At 43.6% G+C, this 19744-nt stretch overlaps 1 long non-coding RNA gene across 1 annotated transcript; it reads right to left on the bottom strand.

The window, feature by feature from the left end:
- Window positions 1–1727: 1727 nt before the first annotated feature.
- On the bottom strand, window positions 1728–7626 carry LOC122466423. The gene is made up of 2 exons (XR_006291883.1): window positions 7569–7626; window positions 1728–2246 (listed from the first exon to the last, which is right to left on the bottom strand). It is a non-coding gene; the product is annotated as an uncharacterized LOC122466423 (long non-coding RNA).
- Between the last annotated feature and the right edge of the window lie 12118 nt (window positions 7627–19744).

Here is a 19744-nt window from a genome sequence, read left to right on the forward strand (position 1 = left end):
TGGCAACCTGATAATTAACAAGCAAGTCAGGTACTGCTCCCTCAAATGCTGAAGGAGTTCAGAACATGCAGCAATCCGAACAATGGTTAAGAAGGAAAACAGGAAGGCACACAAAAGAAGGAAAAGAGGAAGTTTTAGCAAAGAAAAGAAAAACCTAAACAATCTCAATGTCCATTTCTGTTTTGCACACAGACACTTCCATCTACAAATGCTTCACACTTTTCCCTGGCACTCCCCCTCCTCAGTACAGATACTATCTGTCATTACTACTCAAGGACAGACCCACAGACACACACCCCTCTAAAAATAAAAGCCTTACAAATCGTGGTGGTTTGACGCTATATCCTAGGGTCTCTCATTCTGGCCCATCAATAAAATTCTAGCAAATGTGTTTGTTTCTCTGTCTGGAGATCATTAGGGGGACCCAGTCAACTTGGAAAATGCCCTTTCTTCTGTAAATGTCTGTCTTTTAACAGTAAACACTGAAGGTTACAGCAATGGTAAGAACTTACAGAAAATATTTGTCGGTTCACTTAAAACATTGTGTATAGTCAGCTTCATTTTACGGTGTTCTTAGGCTATTTCCCCGCTGTGTGCGGGAGAGGAGGTGGGGGAAGGGTTCCCTTCCACACAACAGGTGAGGGGAAAAACATTATAAGATGTATATACGTGATAGTAAAGTAACAAAAAGTTAGCTGGAGAGGGGACCCCTCCCTGGGCAGGTGTGGTACCTAAAATTGATTTTCCCTTTTTTTTTTTTAAATTGCCTATATTTCATGTTGATTGTGTCCCTTTAACAGTGTCCAACAACAGGGTCATATGGCAAATGTAAGACCTTGCTGAAAGGTACAGTAAGATTGTCTAGGGAGAGATGCCACAACTGTCAGCACCCAATCCTCTAGACAGAGGTACTCACCAAGTGCCAAATATGGTATAGTATGTTTTAAATATTTCATATAATACAAATACAGTGTGTGGCTTTCAAGCCCTCAGTTACCTTAAAACACACTTGCACACAGGTGCTGATGACCTTGTAGTAGTAACCATCTCATAAAACATCCTCTCAAGGGGAAAAATCCACAGTAGACGACCAGGGAGGAAATCTCCCCTAGCATCCCTTCCGCCTCACCATATCCGAAATGAATATTGCATATGCCCATCCTGAACAGCCAAAGCAGATAAATAAGGATCCGGTCTTCACAGCTTTTGGTCCAGAATCTGTCATGCCAGGAAGTTCTCTGCGGCTGTGGGGCCATATTACTTGCCCTAATTCATGCACACATCCAAGTGGGTGATGTGCTTGGACTCCCTTAGTTGTGCTCAGAGCAGTGAGCATGTTCTGGGGTTTTCTACTTGGTACCCACCTTCCCCCACTGGTACTCCTTTATTATAGCTTTGTCCTTTTTAGTTGACTTTGTAGCATCTTCTCTCTCTTGAGGGAGGGTGAACAAATGATGTTCCCATGAGTGGGCCCTCTTGGAGGCTCCTCCTTCTCCTAGTGAGGTTAAACAGATAGAATCTTTGACCACTAAATTAAATATGAACACAAATTAAATAAGCTCTCTTTAAAAACAGAAATCAGACACGCTTTGGAAGAAGTTAGTATTTGTGGTTGAGCACTGTGCAATGAGGAAGTTTCTCTGTACTTGGTGGCTAGGACTCTGAACACAAATGTAAACTAACAACATGAGAGGCAGAGAGAAGAACCAAGTCAGCAGGAGGGAGGATTTAATTTTAGAGATTAACTCCTTCCATCTTTATTTCAAAGCTTCCTACCAAACTGTATCTTGTGGCCAAACAACTTTGCAACCAGCAAAAAACCCAAGGCCCATAAATATTGTTGCCCCTCCCATGGGAGGAAAGCTGGCTGGGACTGTACAGAAATGCTTGCGCGTTGTGACAGAGATGGACTCCACTTAATCTGCCTTCACCTCATCCCTTGTAGAGCCAGGCCCGTCACAGGCAGCACTAGACAGCCCTCTGCACTGAAACACTAGCTCTGGCTTCCTTTTCAACTCTTACTTAGTGCTCCTTGGTTCCTTTTTAAATCTTCGGATTTTTTTCCCATTTGCATTTGTGCAGTCTTCCTCTTGCTGGTCCTCGCCACCTTTCATGCTGCTGTTTGATTTTGCTGAATGCGAGTTGCCCTGATCACTATGCTGTGTATTTACTAATAAAACAGTGATAGTTGAGGAGAAGTATTCCCTTTAGGGACAGGAAATCCTTTCTTATTGTAGGACATCAGCCTGCGATATGAACAAAAGATGGCAAAATGTCAGTGTTTAACTCTTTCTTAATCTCGTTTAACTCACTGCCATCAACAGAGTGGTCAAATGGTGAAAAGAAAAAAAAAAAAAAAAAAAAGTGTCTGTGAATGTGCATACAAATTCCCAATGGCTGTTTGGCTGAACCATGTCTGTATCTCTTATTTGCTATTCACAAACACTCGGGCTAAAGGTTGTTGTTTGTCCAGGATGTTTGGAGAATGGCTGCTTTTCATATTAATAGCCATACTCTCATTCACACAGGAATGTGAACAAAAGTATTGGCTCTTTGTCATTTACAACTACCCTTCTGTTTAAAAAAAGGGACCAATCAGGGAGCAGGAATAATAGGATGTGGCAGGTGACCGCTCCCAAACCACGAATAGCGCATCTCCAAAGTGAACAATTCATGAACAACCCACAGACTGAAAATTGCTCAGCCCCCTCCCAGCTTTTGTCTTTGTTTTGATGCAAGACATGGCTGGGGTCTCACTTGGCTGCTGAGTTATGTCACTGCTACGAGGTGTTATCATTCTGCCCCTCCTGTCAGACAACTGGCTGCAACTTCAGGTCTACAAACCCAGACTCTTGCTATCCTAGCACAGGATGACTGTGCTCAATTCCCTGTAACTGAGAGGCAGCATGGTCCAATGGGTAGGACCCCAGCCTAGGACTCAGGAGAGCTGGGTTCTAATCCTGGTTCTGTTAGTAGCTTGCTATGTGATCTTGGGCAAGTCATTCTTCTCTGCCTCTGTTTCTCCTTGCCCAGTTAGGCTGCTTTTCTTGTCTTTAATGTGCATACAGCGCCTACCACAAGGGGGATGCAAACTTGGTTGACCTCTAGGCACTACCATAACCCTATTAAGAATATAGAGCTCAAAGGTATGATAATGCATCCATCAAGGGCATATTAAAGTGCAGTTTCCATGTAACTGACGTGAAGGGAGGGTATAAGTAATGAAAGCCCTACCAACCTCATCAGAATGCAAGTTAGAGATTTATAACCCAGATATTCACAGGTACTCACTGCTCCTATGTTCAGTAAGCAATGCCTCAGTGGGAGCTGTGAGGTCTCAAACACTGCAGGCTCAGCCCTCCTCCTATTTAAGTCACTCTGTAGCAGCACTTGAGATTTTGCCAGTCAAATTGCTTTTATTTAAAGGACCAATTCCTATTCTCCGCAGGACCGAGATCACTTCCAGCTGAGCTAATAGTTTGTGTTAGGCCCCCGTCTCTTTTCTGATATGATTGTTACGACTATTTCACTCTCTCCCATGAATATTCTTGTCTCCTCTATTTCAGAGACCACATCATGTGTGTCTGAGCAGGTTACACAAAGTGCAGCTAGAACAGGGTATTAACCATGAATCCCGTGAACTCTGTGCTTGGGTTTCAGCCTTTTTGCTGACTCCCTTAAATAACTTAAAACAAATGGAAATAAGAAAAACAAAGAGTCTAAGCCTTTTTAAAAAAAAACCTTTCCTCCTCCTCAGTTTGTTCACTTTATGCATTTGACATCACTTGATGTAGAGTTACTTTCACTGCTTGCCTTGTCTTGTTTTCTTCTGCTGACATGAAAAGTTATGCAGAACCAAAGCGTGCACAGCTTCACTTTTTTTAGATGTGGAAATTGTCATACTGACGCCCCCCACCACCACAAAAAAGGGGGGAAGGCTGAAAAAATTAGCGAGCAGGTATCCTGAGAAAGCAGGCCACTTTTTCTAACCAGCCCCTGTAACTCTAGCTGGAGCATTCACCACCCAGGCTGGTCTGAAGGAAGTGCGTTGTGGTCCTTACAGCTTCTGATGCGTTACACCAAATGCCATCAGTTTGAATTATGCAATGCTGTTTTTATACTGCAGTCAGCCTGCTAACTGACTTACTGCATTTCAGTGAGCATAATATCTCTGTGCATGCTGATACCAGCCAGCTCTCAGGATAAGACAGCAGGACCTGATGGATCGAGCACTCAACTGGGAGTCAAACTTTCCTAACTCTGCCACTCATCAGCTCTGTGACCTTGCACAAATCATCTCCCCCTTTTTTCCCCTTCCCCCTATTTGTTTGGAATGCAAGCTCTCCAGGGCAGGGACTGTCTTCTACTCTGTGTTTGGACAGCACCCAGCGGAATGGGTCCCCAAATTCAGGTGGTGCTAGTGTACTACAAATAAATAATGCTAGGACTGAAAGAAGGTAGAGAAGCCCCTATGCTCAGTTTGTTTACTCCGCATTTGACAGCGCTATATGTACAGTTAGTTTAACTGCTTCCCTGGTCTCATCTGTCTGTTTCCCCTGTGGCTTGTGCACCTCCCTCATGTCGCACCAGGAAAGACAAACATTTAAAAAAATAGGAAGATGCATTGTCAAACTGCAACAGTTGCCTGGGGACACCAAGGTGGGGCTAGTACTTGAAGCTACTGTGGACTCATTTTGAGTTGAGTTGACAAGACTTCATATTGATGATGCCCCTTTAAAAAAAACCAAACCACAACACAACACTACTCATGGCCCCTCTCTCTCTGTACCCTCGGTCTGCCCTCATAAGCCTGTTGGTCAACATCACCTTGATTCCAAGTATTAAATGCTCCTCATTTTCTTCTGACGGTTAAAAGAAGTCTCTTGGCCACTGAGCTCAAGAGATTAGATCACAGCAAATAAAAGTTTTCTTTCAGAACATGTTTATCAGGCTCATCATTTGCAATATGACAGTCACTTAAAAGGAACCAAACTATTTATACATTCTCCATCACCCCGAAGCATCTGGTACTGCTGGCCTCCAAACCAGCACTGGATTCTCTATGTATGAGGACAAGGGTTATTTACCTTAGAAAGGTGACAAATAAGAGGGGATGTGATAAAAATATATGAAATGGTGAAGTGTCTAGAGAAGGTAGACATAGTGTCTTCCCTGCCTTAGTACAAGAATAAGGGGACATACAATGATGATGAAAGATGGCAAATTTAAAACCAATAAAGGAAATAGCCTTTTCACACAATGCATAAGTGGACTATCGAACTCATTGCCACAAGATGTCATTGAGGCCAAGAATTTATCAAGATACAAATTGGGGCTGGGAATTTAAATCAGGGGTCTCAAAGTCCCAGCCCGTGGGCCATCTGCGGACCGAGAACCTCCACGCTGTGGCCCGTGGAAGAGACACACAGGCAGACACGCTGTTGGCAATGTTTGTTGCAGGCGCCGCCCCCGCAGCGCCCATTGGCTGGGGGAGAGGGACAGAGATATCATCATTAGTTGCCAGCCAGTCAGCCATGGAGGCAGCATCATTAGTTGCCAGGCAGAGTCAGCCATGGAGGCAGCATCACTTTTTTCCACAATGAATATAAACAAGTCAAAATACCGAACACAACTATCCAACGCCCACCTTGCTGCAATCCTGAAGGTTTCAACTGCTGAGTCACTGAGGCCAAACATCAACAAACTGACAGAACTGAAGCGTTGCCAGGTGTCTGGCAAACACTAAAGACTCTCTGGCAGGTGAAGTATTGTATAAAGTTGTATGACAGCTTTATTATTTCTAAGAAATTTGAAATAAAATACAATATAAACGTTTTCTGAACACCATCTTCAGTGACATTATTGGCCCACTGGGAGGATTTGAGGACTGGCACTGGCTCTAAGGTAAATTGAGTTTGAGACTCCTGATTTAAATGAATAACTCCAGATATTCTTGTTAATGATTATTTAGAAAATTATAAAGCCTGATGCTTGAGGGTTTAAGCCAATCCCTGAGTAGTAGGGTTTAAGAGGAGACTTTCATGAGCAGGAGATGGACAGGTTATCCCACAGCTGCCTGCCACAGGGTTTCTTGCATCTTTCTCTGAAGCATCTGGTGCTGGTCACTGTTGGAGATGGGATTAGATGGACCAACAGTCATGTATTTGTCCTCTGCTTCCCAAATCAGTGCCAGGAGACCAGAGAAATGTTCATCAAGAGACTTGCTCTCTTCAGGTCTTTCAACCCCATCTCACTGTACTCCCTTTCTTCAGTTGTTCTGACTGAATGTGAATAGAGTTTAAGGGCACATGGGATGGGGGTGGAAGAAATCTGGCCTTAGCTTAAATTGAGTAAAGTTTCTTGATTTTATCTAAAATTTGTTTGGTGGAAGAGGTTTGTGAAGATCTGGAGAGCTAGTACCTGGGTCTGGTGGTCCTGGAGTGACTGCCACATCCACGCCACCACCTCTGGCAGAGCGGTGATCAACAGGCTGTGGGCCTTGTGGGGCTAAGTGCCACAGGATATGCCACCTCAGGTGGCCTGATTGGTCCAGGTACACTACTTAAGCCTGGAGGGGATACTAGGAAGTTGTCTGTGCAACTAGGTGGATCTCCAGTTAGCTGCTCCTTCACCTGGCTTTGGTTCCTGGCTTCTGACTGTTAGTTCTGACCCTACCTGCTAGGCCCAACAGCCCATATCTTGGCCACAACAATGTTGCTCATGCAGACCTCCTACACACTGTGGGCATTTGATCCAGCTGTGACTGTGGGTCCTGGTCAATAGGTAAATCTGCTTCTAGCTCATGTATTCCTTGTGTCCTACTGCTGGTTACACCTGTCTTATAGGGGAGACTGTTTACCAGTCTATATTTTAATTTATTCTTTTAAGAAAGACCACAAATCAGTGCTCTCCTGCAGAGCACTCTATTGGGAGATCATGGAGCCCACCACCTTCTCAAGCAAGAAAAATAGCTTTTCACCAAGAGAATTGTCTTCTTGTGATTATGTTCCTGGGGGTTAGGGTGCATTGATCTTTTAGAGTTTTTTTTAAAGGTGGTGCATCACTCACCACCAGGCTGGTGCCTCCTCTGAGTTGTTCTGGGGATTAGCTCTAGGCTAAAGCCCCCATCCATGGTCTGCACACCATCACCCTGTCTCTGTTGTCAGTCTGTAGCCCCTCTCATAGCCTCAGGAACTACAGCCTCCTCTTCCTGGCCATGCCACTATCTGTGTTTTCTCCCTTTTGGGAAGTGGGGGCAGGGGTCATATCACAGTACAATAGTCCAGCCACTTCCCGTGTGCGTGGGGGGGGGAGAAGAGAAGAGACGAGACCCAGGCCCACCCACTATTCTAGGTCCCAACCCAAGGACCCTTTAAATAGCAGCCTCCTGTGGTGCCTCTTTAACCTCTCTTAATACTGCTATATTTCCCTGGGCCACTTCCCCACAGCCCCAGCACATCCTTTGCCCTCACCTCAGGACCCTCAGCAACTCAGTCCCAACAGCCAGCTAGGAGCTCCCTGCTGCTCCCCCAGTCCTTGCCAGCAGCTATGCTGTCTAAGGTGCTTACAGTTCTCTCAGCCCTCCAGGGACACAGTCCTCACTCCCTAATCTCCCAGCAGCAACTGACCCAGTCTGGCCCTGCAGCTTCCTTTTATCTGAGCCTGCTGGGCCCGGATTGGTTGCTCTCTACAACTCCTCCCTGATTGGCTGTGCTTCACACAGCCTCTCTGGGTCAGTCAGAGGATTCACATCCCTTGCTCCTTCCAGGGCAGGGCATGGTTAACCCCTTATATGCCTGTCTGAGGTAGGCATCCCATCACAAGGAGTTTACTTAAACAAGTAAGGCCCATGCCTCTAAAAACTAGGGCCCAGATCCTCAAAGATATCGAGGCTCCTTCCATTGATTTCAGTGGAGCCTTACATGGGAAGCTTCTTAAAAGTGGGTGGGCCACTGGCACCCAAACCGTGCCCTTACCCCCCATGCCACCCCTTTCCCCTGAGGCACTCCCCACACACACACTCGCTCCTCTCTGCTCCCGGCTGCCCCATCGCTTGTCCTTACGGCCAGTAAAATGCATAGCCCTCCCACTTTTAAAAGTGATGGGGCCAGTGATCCTCCCTGTTCCAGCACCCCTGGTACTGCTATGAGATCAGTATGACCAAATTCGTGTGCCCACCTGGGGCTCTGCTGTAGTCAATGAGGATTTGCCCATGCAGACCTCATTGCAGGATCAGTGCCTGAATGTGGAGCTCATGCATGCCTCCTCACAATCTCCTCTGAATCCCAATGGGCTGATTTTAGGGTTGCCAGCCCTCCAGGATTGTCCTGGAGTCTCTAGGAATTAAAGATGAATCTAATTAAAGATTAATGAAACCTCCAGGAATACATCCAACCAAAATTGGCAACCCTAGCTGCTTTTGATGGTTCTCTGCCTTTTTCCTGAGTTCCTGGTTGGACCTTCACTCCCCAGCTCTGTTGCAATACTCCATCTATACACCTTAGCACTCTAAGCAGGAAGTGAATCCTCTACTGCAATCCAGGTTGGACCTTTGCACTGCATCACACCCAATTAAGACTTTTGACTGGCATTTGTACAGGCCGAAAGGAAAAAAACTGCACCTAAAGATCATAGGGATTTCTTCTCTCACACACACACTTTACGAAACCATTGAGAAAGATCCCCAAGCAAGTCTTCCTCACTGTTGATATTAACATGACAAAATGGCCTTCCATCTGTCCAGCTTTTACCTGTCCTAAAATTAAACAAAAGAAACTGTATCTTATTACTCTTAGTAATTCTCCCCTATACCAACCTGAACAATTCTACACCCTTCATGTTTTACATTCTCCAACTACTTTTAGATAGTTATCATACCTCATCCCATTAGCTGTAGTATTGCCAAGCTTTCCTCAAATAACAGTATCTGTCTGGTTCACCGTTCCCCCCCGCCCCTTCTTCTCTCTGCCTTCTTGTTTTGGAGGGAGTGTGCCTAGTGGCTTGAAGCAGGGCCTGAGAGTTAGGATAAACTAGGTTCTTTTCACAGTTCTTTCACTAATTCGTTATGGGCCTGGTCCCATGCCCACTGCAGTGAATTGGTTTTCCCTTCACTTTTAATGGGTTGTGAGTTCTTTGGATGAAGATTATCCTGTGCAAATTTTTAGTCAGAGTCTTATTTTTCTCTGAATCACTGCCACCCCTCCTCCCTGTTCTCCCCCTTTGTTACTTAACCTAGGTCCCAGTCTTTCTATTGTTTGAATGCAGGAAGCCCCTCCTCTGGATACGTGGAGTTTGCAAACTAGCTGATCCAGCATTTTCGGAGACAGGATGACTGGGCACTCACCCATATTAAATTATGCCTCTGCCAGAGCCATATAACTGCACGACTTTACATTTTATAGTAACTAATCTTGCTTCCATGCATGAGATCTGCCAAACTTAAATATGGAAACTTGGTGTAAAAAATATTTTGTTACATTTGTATAGTGCTTCATCCTAAATGACACATGCCATGATGCATAGAATCATGTCCTAAAGAGGAGTCATATATTAAACAAATACAGACTATAGCAGGCGTGGCCAAACGGTGACTTGTGAGCCACATGAAGCTCTTTTACAGTTAAAGTGCGGCTCCTGGAGCCCCCCACATGCAGACACCCCGATTCTCCACCTACAATATTGGGCAGGGGGGATCTTGGGGCTCCAACCCTAGTTGGGAGGGGGTGGGACTAGGGGCTTCTGCCTTGCAGGGAGGGGGGAATAAGGGCTTTAGCCCAGGGGGGGTCATCAGGGAAGAAGCCCCGCAACCTGGCATTTGCCACCTCATGGGGCAGGTTGTGTGTGTCTTGCAGCTCTTGAACTTCTGAAGATTATTGTATGCGGCTCGGAGGGTCAGTAAATTTGACCGGTGCTGGACTATAGGCTCAAATGCTTCCGCACAGCTTAAATTCTAGTTTTAGCTCTTGTTTACCAGGGACTACACCATCTCTGGAACTCTATGTAGAACACAGACACCTTGTGACTAAGTAATATACGGAAACTGAGCAATACAATATGCGTTCAGCATCACTGAAATGCAGCTGTACCATGAGAGGACATCAGGGCAACATCTCTTTTATGGAAAATGCCTTGCAGAGCAAGGAAGAACTCTAATGTATCTTTCTTCGAAGGCTGAAAAGTCATCCCTGTCAGGACCTGTGATTCTAAGTATTTCATACCTGGGGCTTAGACAACTGAGACATCCTGTCTGTCACTAAAGCCCTGATATCAGAATATTTAAACACATTTAGAAGACATGCACAATAAGTTGCGATTGTTTTTATTGGCACCTTTACTATGGAGATTATGGTCTTTAACCATGAGGGGGCTCCACTGATCAACTGTAATACAAACATTGCAGCAACTCAGACCAGTGCAGAATTTTGACACGGAAGAGTATCACTTTCATATTTTATTAATTACTAGAAAAAAATTTATCCAAACCAGGAAGTTCAAATCCAGCCTTGGGTCACTCTCAAAGTCATGGGGAGTTTAGATCCAGAGCCCTGGTGTGGACTCCTTTATAAAATTTAGTACGGCTCTTAAGGCTTTTATAGGTAAAATACATTCAACCTCCTCAATAAGACTATTTCACAGATTTGATGTCTACCTGACATATTTTCCCCACTTACATTTTACATCATGTATTTTATCTTTCCTCTCTCTCATTCCTTGCAATCTTTCAGAGTAGCAGCCGTGTTAGTCTGTATCTGCAGAAAGAAAAGGAGGACTTGTGGCACCTTAGAGACTAACAAATTTATTTGAGCATGAGCTGTAGCTCATGAAAGCTTATGCTCAAATAAATTTGCTAGTCTCTAAGTTGCCACAAGTCCTCCTTTTCTTTTTTCCATTCCTTGCAATGTTTCTCCTCTCTGTTTAAAAAGGTGATCCCTTGGGTTTAACACAGGTACTGAAGGAGAACACTGGGTGATGCCATTATGCTTTGAGAGGGGCTGCATGCTTTCTATTAAGCAGGAAAATGCATAACCAAATTCTTTCTGAATCTCTCCTTTTGGATCCAGATCTCTAGGATTTTGCTTGGTTTATTCATCAGAGAATCAAGAATTAATACATCTACCATATGGAGGGAAAATGCTGCAGGTTAAGCAAAAAAGGGTTTTGATATGAAACATAATATGCCCCAGGCTATTTTGTTACCCAATTGTGTCTTCATTAACATTCAAATATTTCTTAACTGTTCAGTTCTGCCTTTAACTTGGAACTTGTATGCCTTGTATTATAAAAACATCAAATTACACTGCCATGTTGAGGATTATTTAAACAATCCCAGAAAGTAGGTCAGTCCATAATTTACCCTTGGTTTATTAGGGGCTGTTAAAGGAAAAGAGCAATATTTGTTAAATGGACAGCTGGACCCAAACTGTTTGGGGAGAGGCCTTTGGCTGAGAAAACAGTTGCTAAAACATATATCTTGAAGGAAAGTATGGCAAAATCTTGCTTTCGTCACAAATTTCCTAGCTAACAAATAGTATTAGAACTGTGTCTGTTCCAAGAGCAGGTTAGATAAGGCATCAGTAGGAACAATGCAGTGAGCAGTCCTGTAAAACCTGGGGAACTGGCAGAGAGGAGCCATTTGGTCTTATCTGGCCTTTCTAGTCTGATTTTTTTGTTTTTACAAGAACAGACCTGAAGATGCCACTAATGAGGGGAGGAGGGGAAAGAGACAATTCAGATTTCTTCTTCTTGAATCATAAGGACAATTGCCTTCATTAAGTTGTGATTTTAATATACATAAAAGCAGAATGATTGAGTTGTCCTTATTAAAGCAAAATGTCCTTCTGGGGCCAGACCTCAGATGTTTGTTTATGAACTAATCTCCAATTTCCCAGTGTTCCCACTGGAAATTCTCTCTGGTATGCTGATATACTGTAAGAATTTTAAAGAGAAGGATATTGATCTGGGAATACAACTTTATATAGGAGGGGCACTGCCAGGATAAAAAATCCTGAGACAAAACAGCTCCTTACTGTGTGGCATGGAGGGTGTGAAAAGGGCAAAGATCCTGTCCCTAATGTTTTTCCCCTTCGTCTGACAGTAACATAATTGCCAAGCAACATCACTGCCTCCTCCCTCTGAACCACAGACGCTCCTTCATATGAATGTTCTGTGGCCAGGGCTTCTTGGGACAAGGGGGTGTGCAGTTGGGAAGAGGTGGCCTAAAATTGGGAGGGGGACAACCTACCTGTGCAGCATTATCCCCAGAAAACCCAGAAGAAAATTCCCATAGCGATCCAGACCTAGATACAAAAATAAAAAGAAGGGTAAAATAGAGATTTTCATCATTTTCTCAGACAAAGCTAAAACTGGCTAGATATGGGAAATCAGTAGCAAAGTGAAACACTTGGTGTGCTTATTTCCCATAATGTTCTTCTGTCTCATAATTATTTTATAAGCGGTACCGATTCGTGACTGAGCTGTTGGAAAAAACGGAAAGCTTTGCTGGTGTCCGCACAGAGATCTTTCTTTCTGTTACTGTATCTGTTGGTCACGATTTACCTTCATTTTACTTATGAGCCAACTGTCATTATCTTGCAAACACAAAACAAATTGTATTCAAGACAATAATTCTCATGAGCCTTCCTCAACACAGGAGTAGGCTTTTAAATGTTTGATGGCTGTTTCATATCCACTCTAAATTGTTTTTCCCTCTCATTGTCCTTGATAGGCAGTGCAGCTTATGGCTTAGCCCTTATTTTACAATTTTAGTTCTCTCGCTTGTCTTCACTGAATATATTTGGACCTCTTAATATTCAGGACATCACAATGTATTTTGTAAAATAAGCTGCTGAACACTTGCATGGTATTCAATTTTATAAAATATCTGGCAAAGGCTCAGTATATCAAAGGACAAGAACTGAGTGAGACCTAGATCCTTAAAGGTATTTAGGCTCCTAACTTCCGGAGCCTAAATACCTTTGAGGATCTGGGCCTGAGACCCTTGGATAAAAGATTGTGGTGGTGTTACGCAGGAGAAGAAGGCTCAACCCTGAGGCCCCCACAGCAGCATCTTGTTTAAAGTAAAATCTCTTGATTACCTGAGAAGGCTACATGGCCTCCCATTTTCAGTGCTTCTGACAGGAATGAAAAGACATTGAGTAAGAGTAGTGATCTGGGAAACTGAGGAGAGCAAGTTCTTTAACATTCAGAAGCCAGATGACTAGAGTCATTTCCTGTCTGTTTCTATGTAACCTCTGAAGTAAAACTTCAGCAAGCACCCTTCCAACTCACTGTGAAAAGGCTCCATGGCAAGCTGAACTTCCAAGAGAGGCCCCAAAAGCCCAAATATTGCTGTGTTATAGCAATACTTATTTATCACAGCTCATTAAAATCCTCCTGAGTGCAGGCTCAAGCTTTATAAAAATGCAGTAAACAAACAGAGCGGTCATGTCCCTCACAATAGAAAACAGATGGGACGCGGGGGGACAGTGTACAGAGAAAGGGTTCTTTATTTGGAATGTTAAACAAATAGATTCTGTGGTGCCCTAGCTCAGTATCTTGTCGACTGAACCACAGAGCTTGGACGTCAGTGTTACAATGCATGGTCCCGATCCAGATTAAGCAATTATGGAACAGATTACTGTCTATGATACGAGGAACAGCATCCCCAAAACACAACTCATCCCAGATCCCCACAGCTCAAAACATTACGCATCTTCATCCCCTCTGCTCCATGTCCTAAAAGACCTGGAAAAAACACATGAGCCTTGCAACATGATCTGAAGGTCAATAAATCTGGGCTCTGTCCAGCCAATGCAAAGAGCAAATTTAAAGTGAAATCGAAGACCCCTCACTGAACCCCATACTTCTAGCCTTCTTGTGATTAAGTAAGGAGGTCATTAGTCTGGACATCTCTGGTTGTAGATGCAGTGGTATGAGTCTGAGGAGAAAGATTCTCTCTTAAGTAGCCAGGATTCAACCCATTTAAGATTTCATACATTAAAACCAGATACCATCTGGAAATCAGTTGGAAGCCAGGGTAAATCTCTGAGTACACACCTAATGAGCTCCCTGGGAGAAATACCCTGCAACAGATTGGCCACCATTGTATTGAGCTGCAGCTACCTTCCCTGCAGCCAAGCCCTGACCCAAGAACGCACTGGATAAGCTGATCAATCATACCATCCCAGTCTGATGAAATAGAGTGGAGCTGGGTGTCATCCACATGTTGGAGACATCTTAACCTGTGCCACCTCACCATCTCCCTGACTGGCCTCAAACACTGAACAGAAGGGGGTGACAGAATAGAAAACCCTAGTGTATCCCCATCCCTGGTGGAAAATGAACAGGTACTCAAAACTCCGCTCCGGGTACTCTCAGAAAGGAAAGAATAGAGCCACTCAAGGTCTGTCTGTCCCCTGCCAGCATGAGCAGCCATGTCAACAATGCTTCATGGTCAAGGGCATCAAAGGGACCTGTTAGGGCTTAAAGGAGCAGTATGGATAACAGTGAGCCACAAAACCAGTGCAATCCTCACACCCGCACCATGTGAAACAGCAGACTGATCAGGCCCAAGGAAATCTGAAGGCGCTACATATTGTCAGACTTGCTCTGACTTCACTTTCTCTGTAATCTTAAAAAAGGAAGATTGGAGACTGATAATCTTGTTGACTATCATTCAACGTCAAGAGTTTAAGCAAGGGTCTAGTAACCCTTGTTTAAAGGCAAGATTGCTTGCTGACAATTGCCTCTATCTCACCATAAGATTTCATTAACAAGGAGATACATGGGTCTCATTAGCACGTACTAGCCCCAAATTCCCTCCGCACCACCAGAATGTCCGTGAGCGGAATTGACTGGAACTCAAGTAGAGAAGACCATGCATTAGAGAAAATTACGTAGAATAGGGTGGTACTTGGATCCTTGTTGTTGACCAGCATACTACAAATAGGATCACCGCTTCTAGCCCCCTCTAGTGTTACTTATACTTCATCCAGATCAGTGATATTCAACCTGTGGTCTGCGGACCCCCTATGTCTAAGATTTCCAAAAGGATCCACACTTCCACTGAAAATTTGTAGGGATCCGCAAATGAAAAAAGGTTGAAAACCACCGATCCAGATGAATACTTCTGCCAGCAAGAAACAATCTTATGGGGGAATAATGCAACAAAGTGACACTTCCTTGTTTGTTTTGTCTAGTTTAGGCAATAAATGGAGTGTCTCTTAGTCAGTCATAGCCCAATCAAGAAAGCCCATTTGGGTTGTAAGAGCTGATCTGGTTTATGCAGAGATTTCCTTTAGACCTTGGGTGATAAAAATGTGCCTGACAAGCTGTCAGCTAAAATTTCGTCCCCAGAAGGAAGGAGTGGGGGAGTAAATGCTTCAGTGAAAGGCATTCCATGTTTCTGTGGAAATGTAGAAGGTACTGTCTGAAATGCACATAACAGGTTTTGGTTCAAAAGCAGGGAGTTCAGGAATTATCAACCAAATGAAGTAAAGGTAGCAAGAGACCCTCTGACAACAAGGTGACTGGAATGAGAGTAAATAACCAGCTAAACGCTCCATGTCTGATGTCTCGTTCTTTAACAGGAAGATTTTGTTTAGTGATCCTGCTATTGAGGACCTGTGGTTTAGAAAATTCTTCTCCCCATTCTCTAAACTTTCCTACAGTAAAACTTGGCACTTAATGTTAAGCTGTGTCTGCAACTCAAAAGTTCTACTTAATTTGTTTGTAGTGAAGCCATCTATTTGTTATGTTTATTTGCAAAGTTTCTTAACAGGCAGACTGGCTACACTGTGAAGAGGAGTTTCATGTGACAATATAGCAATATTTGCTTCTCTGAAATAAGGGAAGGCAGGGAGGAAGAGTATATCTGTATTAGAAGCTTAAATGAAGCAGCTGTTGTTCAAAGATGTGGACTGAATTTTCAGAGCTCAAGAGGTTTACCTTCCATACTGGAAGGTGGGGTCAGAGCCTGCAGGGACAGACAGGAAGCTGCAGGCTGCTATGGAGAACAAATTCTGGTTTCTATTGTTTTAGAGTTATATAATCTTAATAGTAGTGGTTAAATACAATCTCACTTTCCTTTAACCCAAAAAATAATACTTGGTACCAGGACAGGGATAGAACTGGAAGGAGAGGATGACTTTTCCTCCATTTTTGCCAGGTTAGGCACAGATGTTTTGTTGCTTTAATGTGAAGCACACCACAAAGTTCCTGATAATTCTGGAGGTAGTTGGGGGAAATCCATCACTAATGGCAAAGAAGTGTGCTTAGATAGGGGAAGCTGTGACTCTCATAACCTGTCAGGATGAGCTTACATTGTTTGTATCAGACAATCCCCCAACAGGAAGGTGCAATGGACCTGCCACAAGTAGAATGAATTCCCATTTGTCTTCCTTTGTGTATCCTCACATATAAGGGATCTGCCATGAAGAACCAAAGTACTCTTAATGGAAAATGATGCTTCTCATCAATGACCAAAAATTGCAATGCAAGTTTCCCCTGCTGCCAAGTATTTTATGGCCTTTCTATGTGTGGGAGGAGGGAGAGAGGAGGCAAGTGAGCACTGTCTCTTTCTTCAAGAGATACCTACCACTCCAGCTGCTGAAGCCAACTGGCTTCTGCCCTGAGGGTGAAAAGTATGTTTAGTGACATACTTTATCCACCCCATTGGATCTGCTTATATGATGGCTATCCTTGTTACCCCATTCTTGTCTACAGTGGCACTGAATATGAAAGTAGGCAGTCATGCCAAACATTCCTTGCCTATCACAATTCATCACCAGAGCAGTCCTTTTAAATCTCCTACACATCCCACACATCTGTCTTGGAGAGCATGACTCTTAGTTCAGAAGAATGTCTGGGGCAGTGGGCTACTAATATTGCCGGTGAGTACTTGGTATTTATGGGGATAATCTTCAACTGCCCATTAAAGACCCTGCATCATGTGAGTCAGACTTTCTCTCAGTGACCCTTTGAGAGAGCTCACAATAACTTTCTCCCTCAGTATTTGGTGGAAGCAACACCTGTACATCAGGTACTCCTTCCTGCACAGACAGATCAGTCACACTCGAAAAAAATCCTAATCCAGGACCTCTAAAATTGCATGTCCTGTTTTCAACCGTGAGGATATTCACAGATCACTCTTATCTGTGACGGTGGTTTTTCCACTGTGATGAAATGGGGATTTTCCCTTGTTATGTTGTATGCGAGTCTTACTGTTGAGCCTATGTGAGTTTTACTGTTTTGCCTGAATAATGTGTGTGCCTCAGTTTCCCTGTGTGTTGCACCAATACCTTAGTGGCGGGAATAGGGGTGTGTGACTTTGGCTGAGACCTCTGGGGCAGGTGAAGTTGCTCCAGCTGTCTGCACATATGCAGTGACCGGTGCCTTTCGTAATCTGAGACCCAGGAGGGGGATGCAACCAGGTAACGACCAAGTGATCCTTTGTCCGGAAAGCGAGACAAAGTGAAGGAGGAGGAGCAACGGGGGTGTCTGAGGTTGGGTCGCTGGAAGCTGGCAGTCTGCTTGGGGGGACTTGAAGAGGGGGAGTCAGTCTGCTGGAGGCGTTGCTCTGTGATTTTAGGAACAATTGCTAGGAGCCCGGGCCTTTTCAAAGCTCTGCAAACGAGAACGTCTATTTGTCATTGTTTTCTAATGATATCAAAAATAGTTACTTAACTCATTTGAGAATGGATGGCAGCTCCTGCTTGTTTTCTGTATCGGAAGACAATAATTATTTAAATGCTGCATTTCTATACCACTTTTTACCTGATTCCAGTGCACTTTCCAAACACTACTGAATTAGTTTCACAGCACTCCCATAGGATATGGGGTTTTTTTTAATTTCCATTTTACAGCTATAACAACTGAGGGTGAGAAAGAGAAAGAAAGAGATTCAACCAACACAGCAGGTCAGTGGAATGAGTCAGTTGCAGAACCCAAAAGATAATCCAGGAATCTTGGTTTTCAGTCCCTTGCTCTAATCTCTAGAAACACTGCCTCTCAGAGGATGGCCTTGTCATTCTCAGAATGCCTCCTCGGTACAGCTGTTACCAAGCTGTTAAACCAATTGGTAGAGAACACAGGCATCATCCCCTCTTGTTTTCAAAGGAAATATACCTCCTGTCTGTCAAACCCAGGGAAACAGGTAGACTACAGCAATGAGTTATTTCCCAGCCCTCAGAAAGTCCATTTAGTCTCATTCTCTGTCACCACCAACATCAAATATGCACATGAAGAACCCAGTACCGACTGTGCAGTCACTTCTTACACCTGCCATTTTGTAGTATTGCACAAAGGACACAGTCAGAAGTATGGAGCCCATAAAGACAGCAAAAGCGAACTCCGCAGCAGAAGCCAAAGAAAACTTGTTGCAAGGCCAAAGCCTATCCAGATCCACTGGCAATTTCTCATTCACAGGTAGGAAAAAATATATATGGCCAAAACACAGTGAAACAGATGCAAGATGTTAAATTCCATCCAGCCTAGATGGATAATGCAAAGTTAGTTCAAAAGTCAGGACAGAGAAAAACCAAGTATCTCCAGATGCATTATTGACAGCACACAGACAAACATTTTCCAAATTCAAGTTCTGAACAAACATAAATGAAAGAAAGGAAATGGCATTTCTAGTGGCCTGCTTCTGTTGCACTCCCTAAGCAGACCTAATCTCATGTTACACTGGACCTGCAAAAAAAACCCCCTCAGATTGCAAGAAGCAAGACAGAATGTATTTCAATGGAATTTATGGTTATGAAGAAGCAGGTTAATTACTGCAACTCCTGAAGTAATAACAACTGCAGCAGATTTATTATGTGACTTTCTGGAGTCCAATGAGACTTTCTACTATATTTATTCACAGAATGCTATCAAAGCTACACTTCCATACCAATGGGACATGGGAGATGTAAGCTTATGTAAAGCTTAAGAGCAAATGTTCACAGATGATCTGTTTCTTTCTGCTGAGAGAGTAAATGACATCTGGAACTCTCTGCCCCAGATATGCTGGCCGAACCCCACTATACTGGGATAAAAGACTAATAAATGAACATTTAGTTGGACACTAATAGGGTGACCAGATGTCCCAATATTATTGGGACTATCCTGATATTAGGGGCTTTGTCTTATACCACATGACTATAAACCATCACCATCCCTGCTCCTCGTCCCACCCCCACCCTGCGCCAAAAAAAAAGTGTCCCAATTTTTCATACATGCTGTCTGGTCATCCTAGATACTAAGGTCAAAATTTTCCAAAGTGACTAGTTACTTTCTGTGATGTTGCACCCCATAAGACTGGATGGAAATATGCTTATGAATGTGTATATGACATAACTGGAATATGTTTTATGCTACATATGCCATGTAACATATCTATGTAAAGGTTATAATCTACTGAATATATTCATCCTATTTGTATGCATGTGTCATTGTTGAATTTGAAGTTATGAATATTGGCTATATACTTGTTTGATTTTAAATAGCCTTAGGAAGGCATTTGGTCAGCGTCTTTAGAAAGGAATTTTCAAGTTAAGTGCCCAGTCAAGAGGCACTTAACAGACAATAGATCTTGGAAGGCTCCAATCCACATAAGAAGTCTACATGAGAACATTCAAGGTAGCATGTGAACCATGGCTGCTTCCTGTAAGTTCTGAGTCCTGCATGGACATGTGACTTGCCCATGTGACTCCAAAACTCCATCTTGTAGCTGGAATTCTACACAGGGGAAGGGAGGGGTATC

Source organism: Chelonia mydas, chromosome 6, assembly GCF_015237465.2.
Source record: "Chelonia mydas isolate rCheMyd1 chromosome 6, rCheMyd1.pri.v2, whole genome shotgun sequence".
NCBI classification, from domain to species: domain Eukaryota; kingdom Metazoa; phylum Chordata; order Testudines; family Cheloniidae; genus Chelonia; species Chelonia mydas.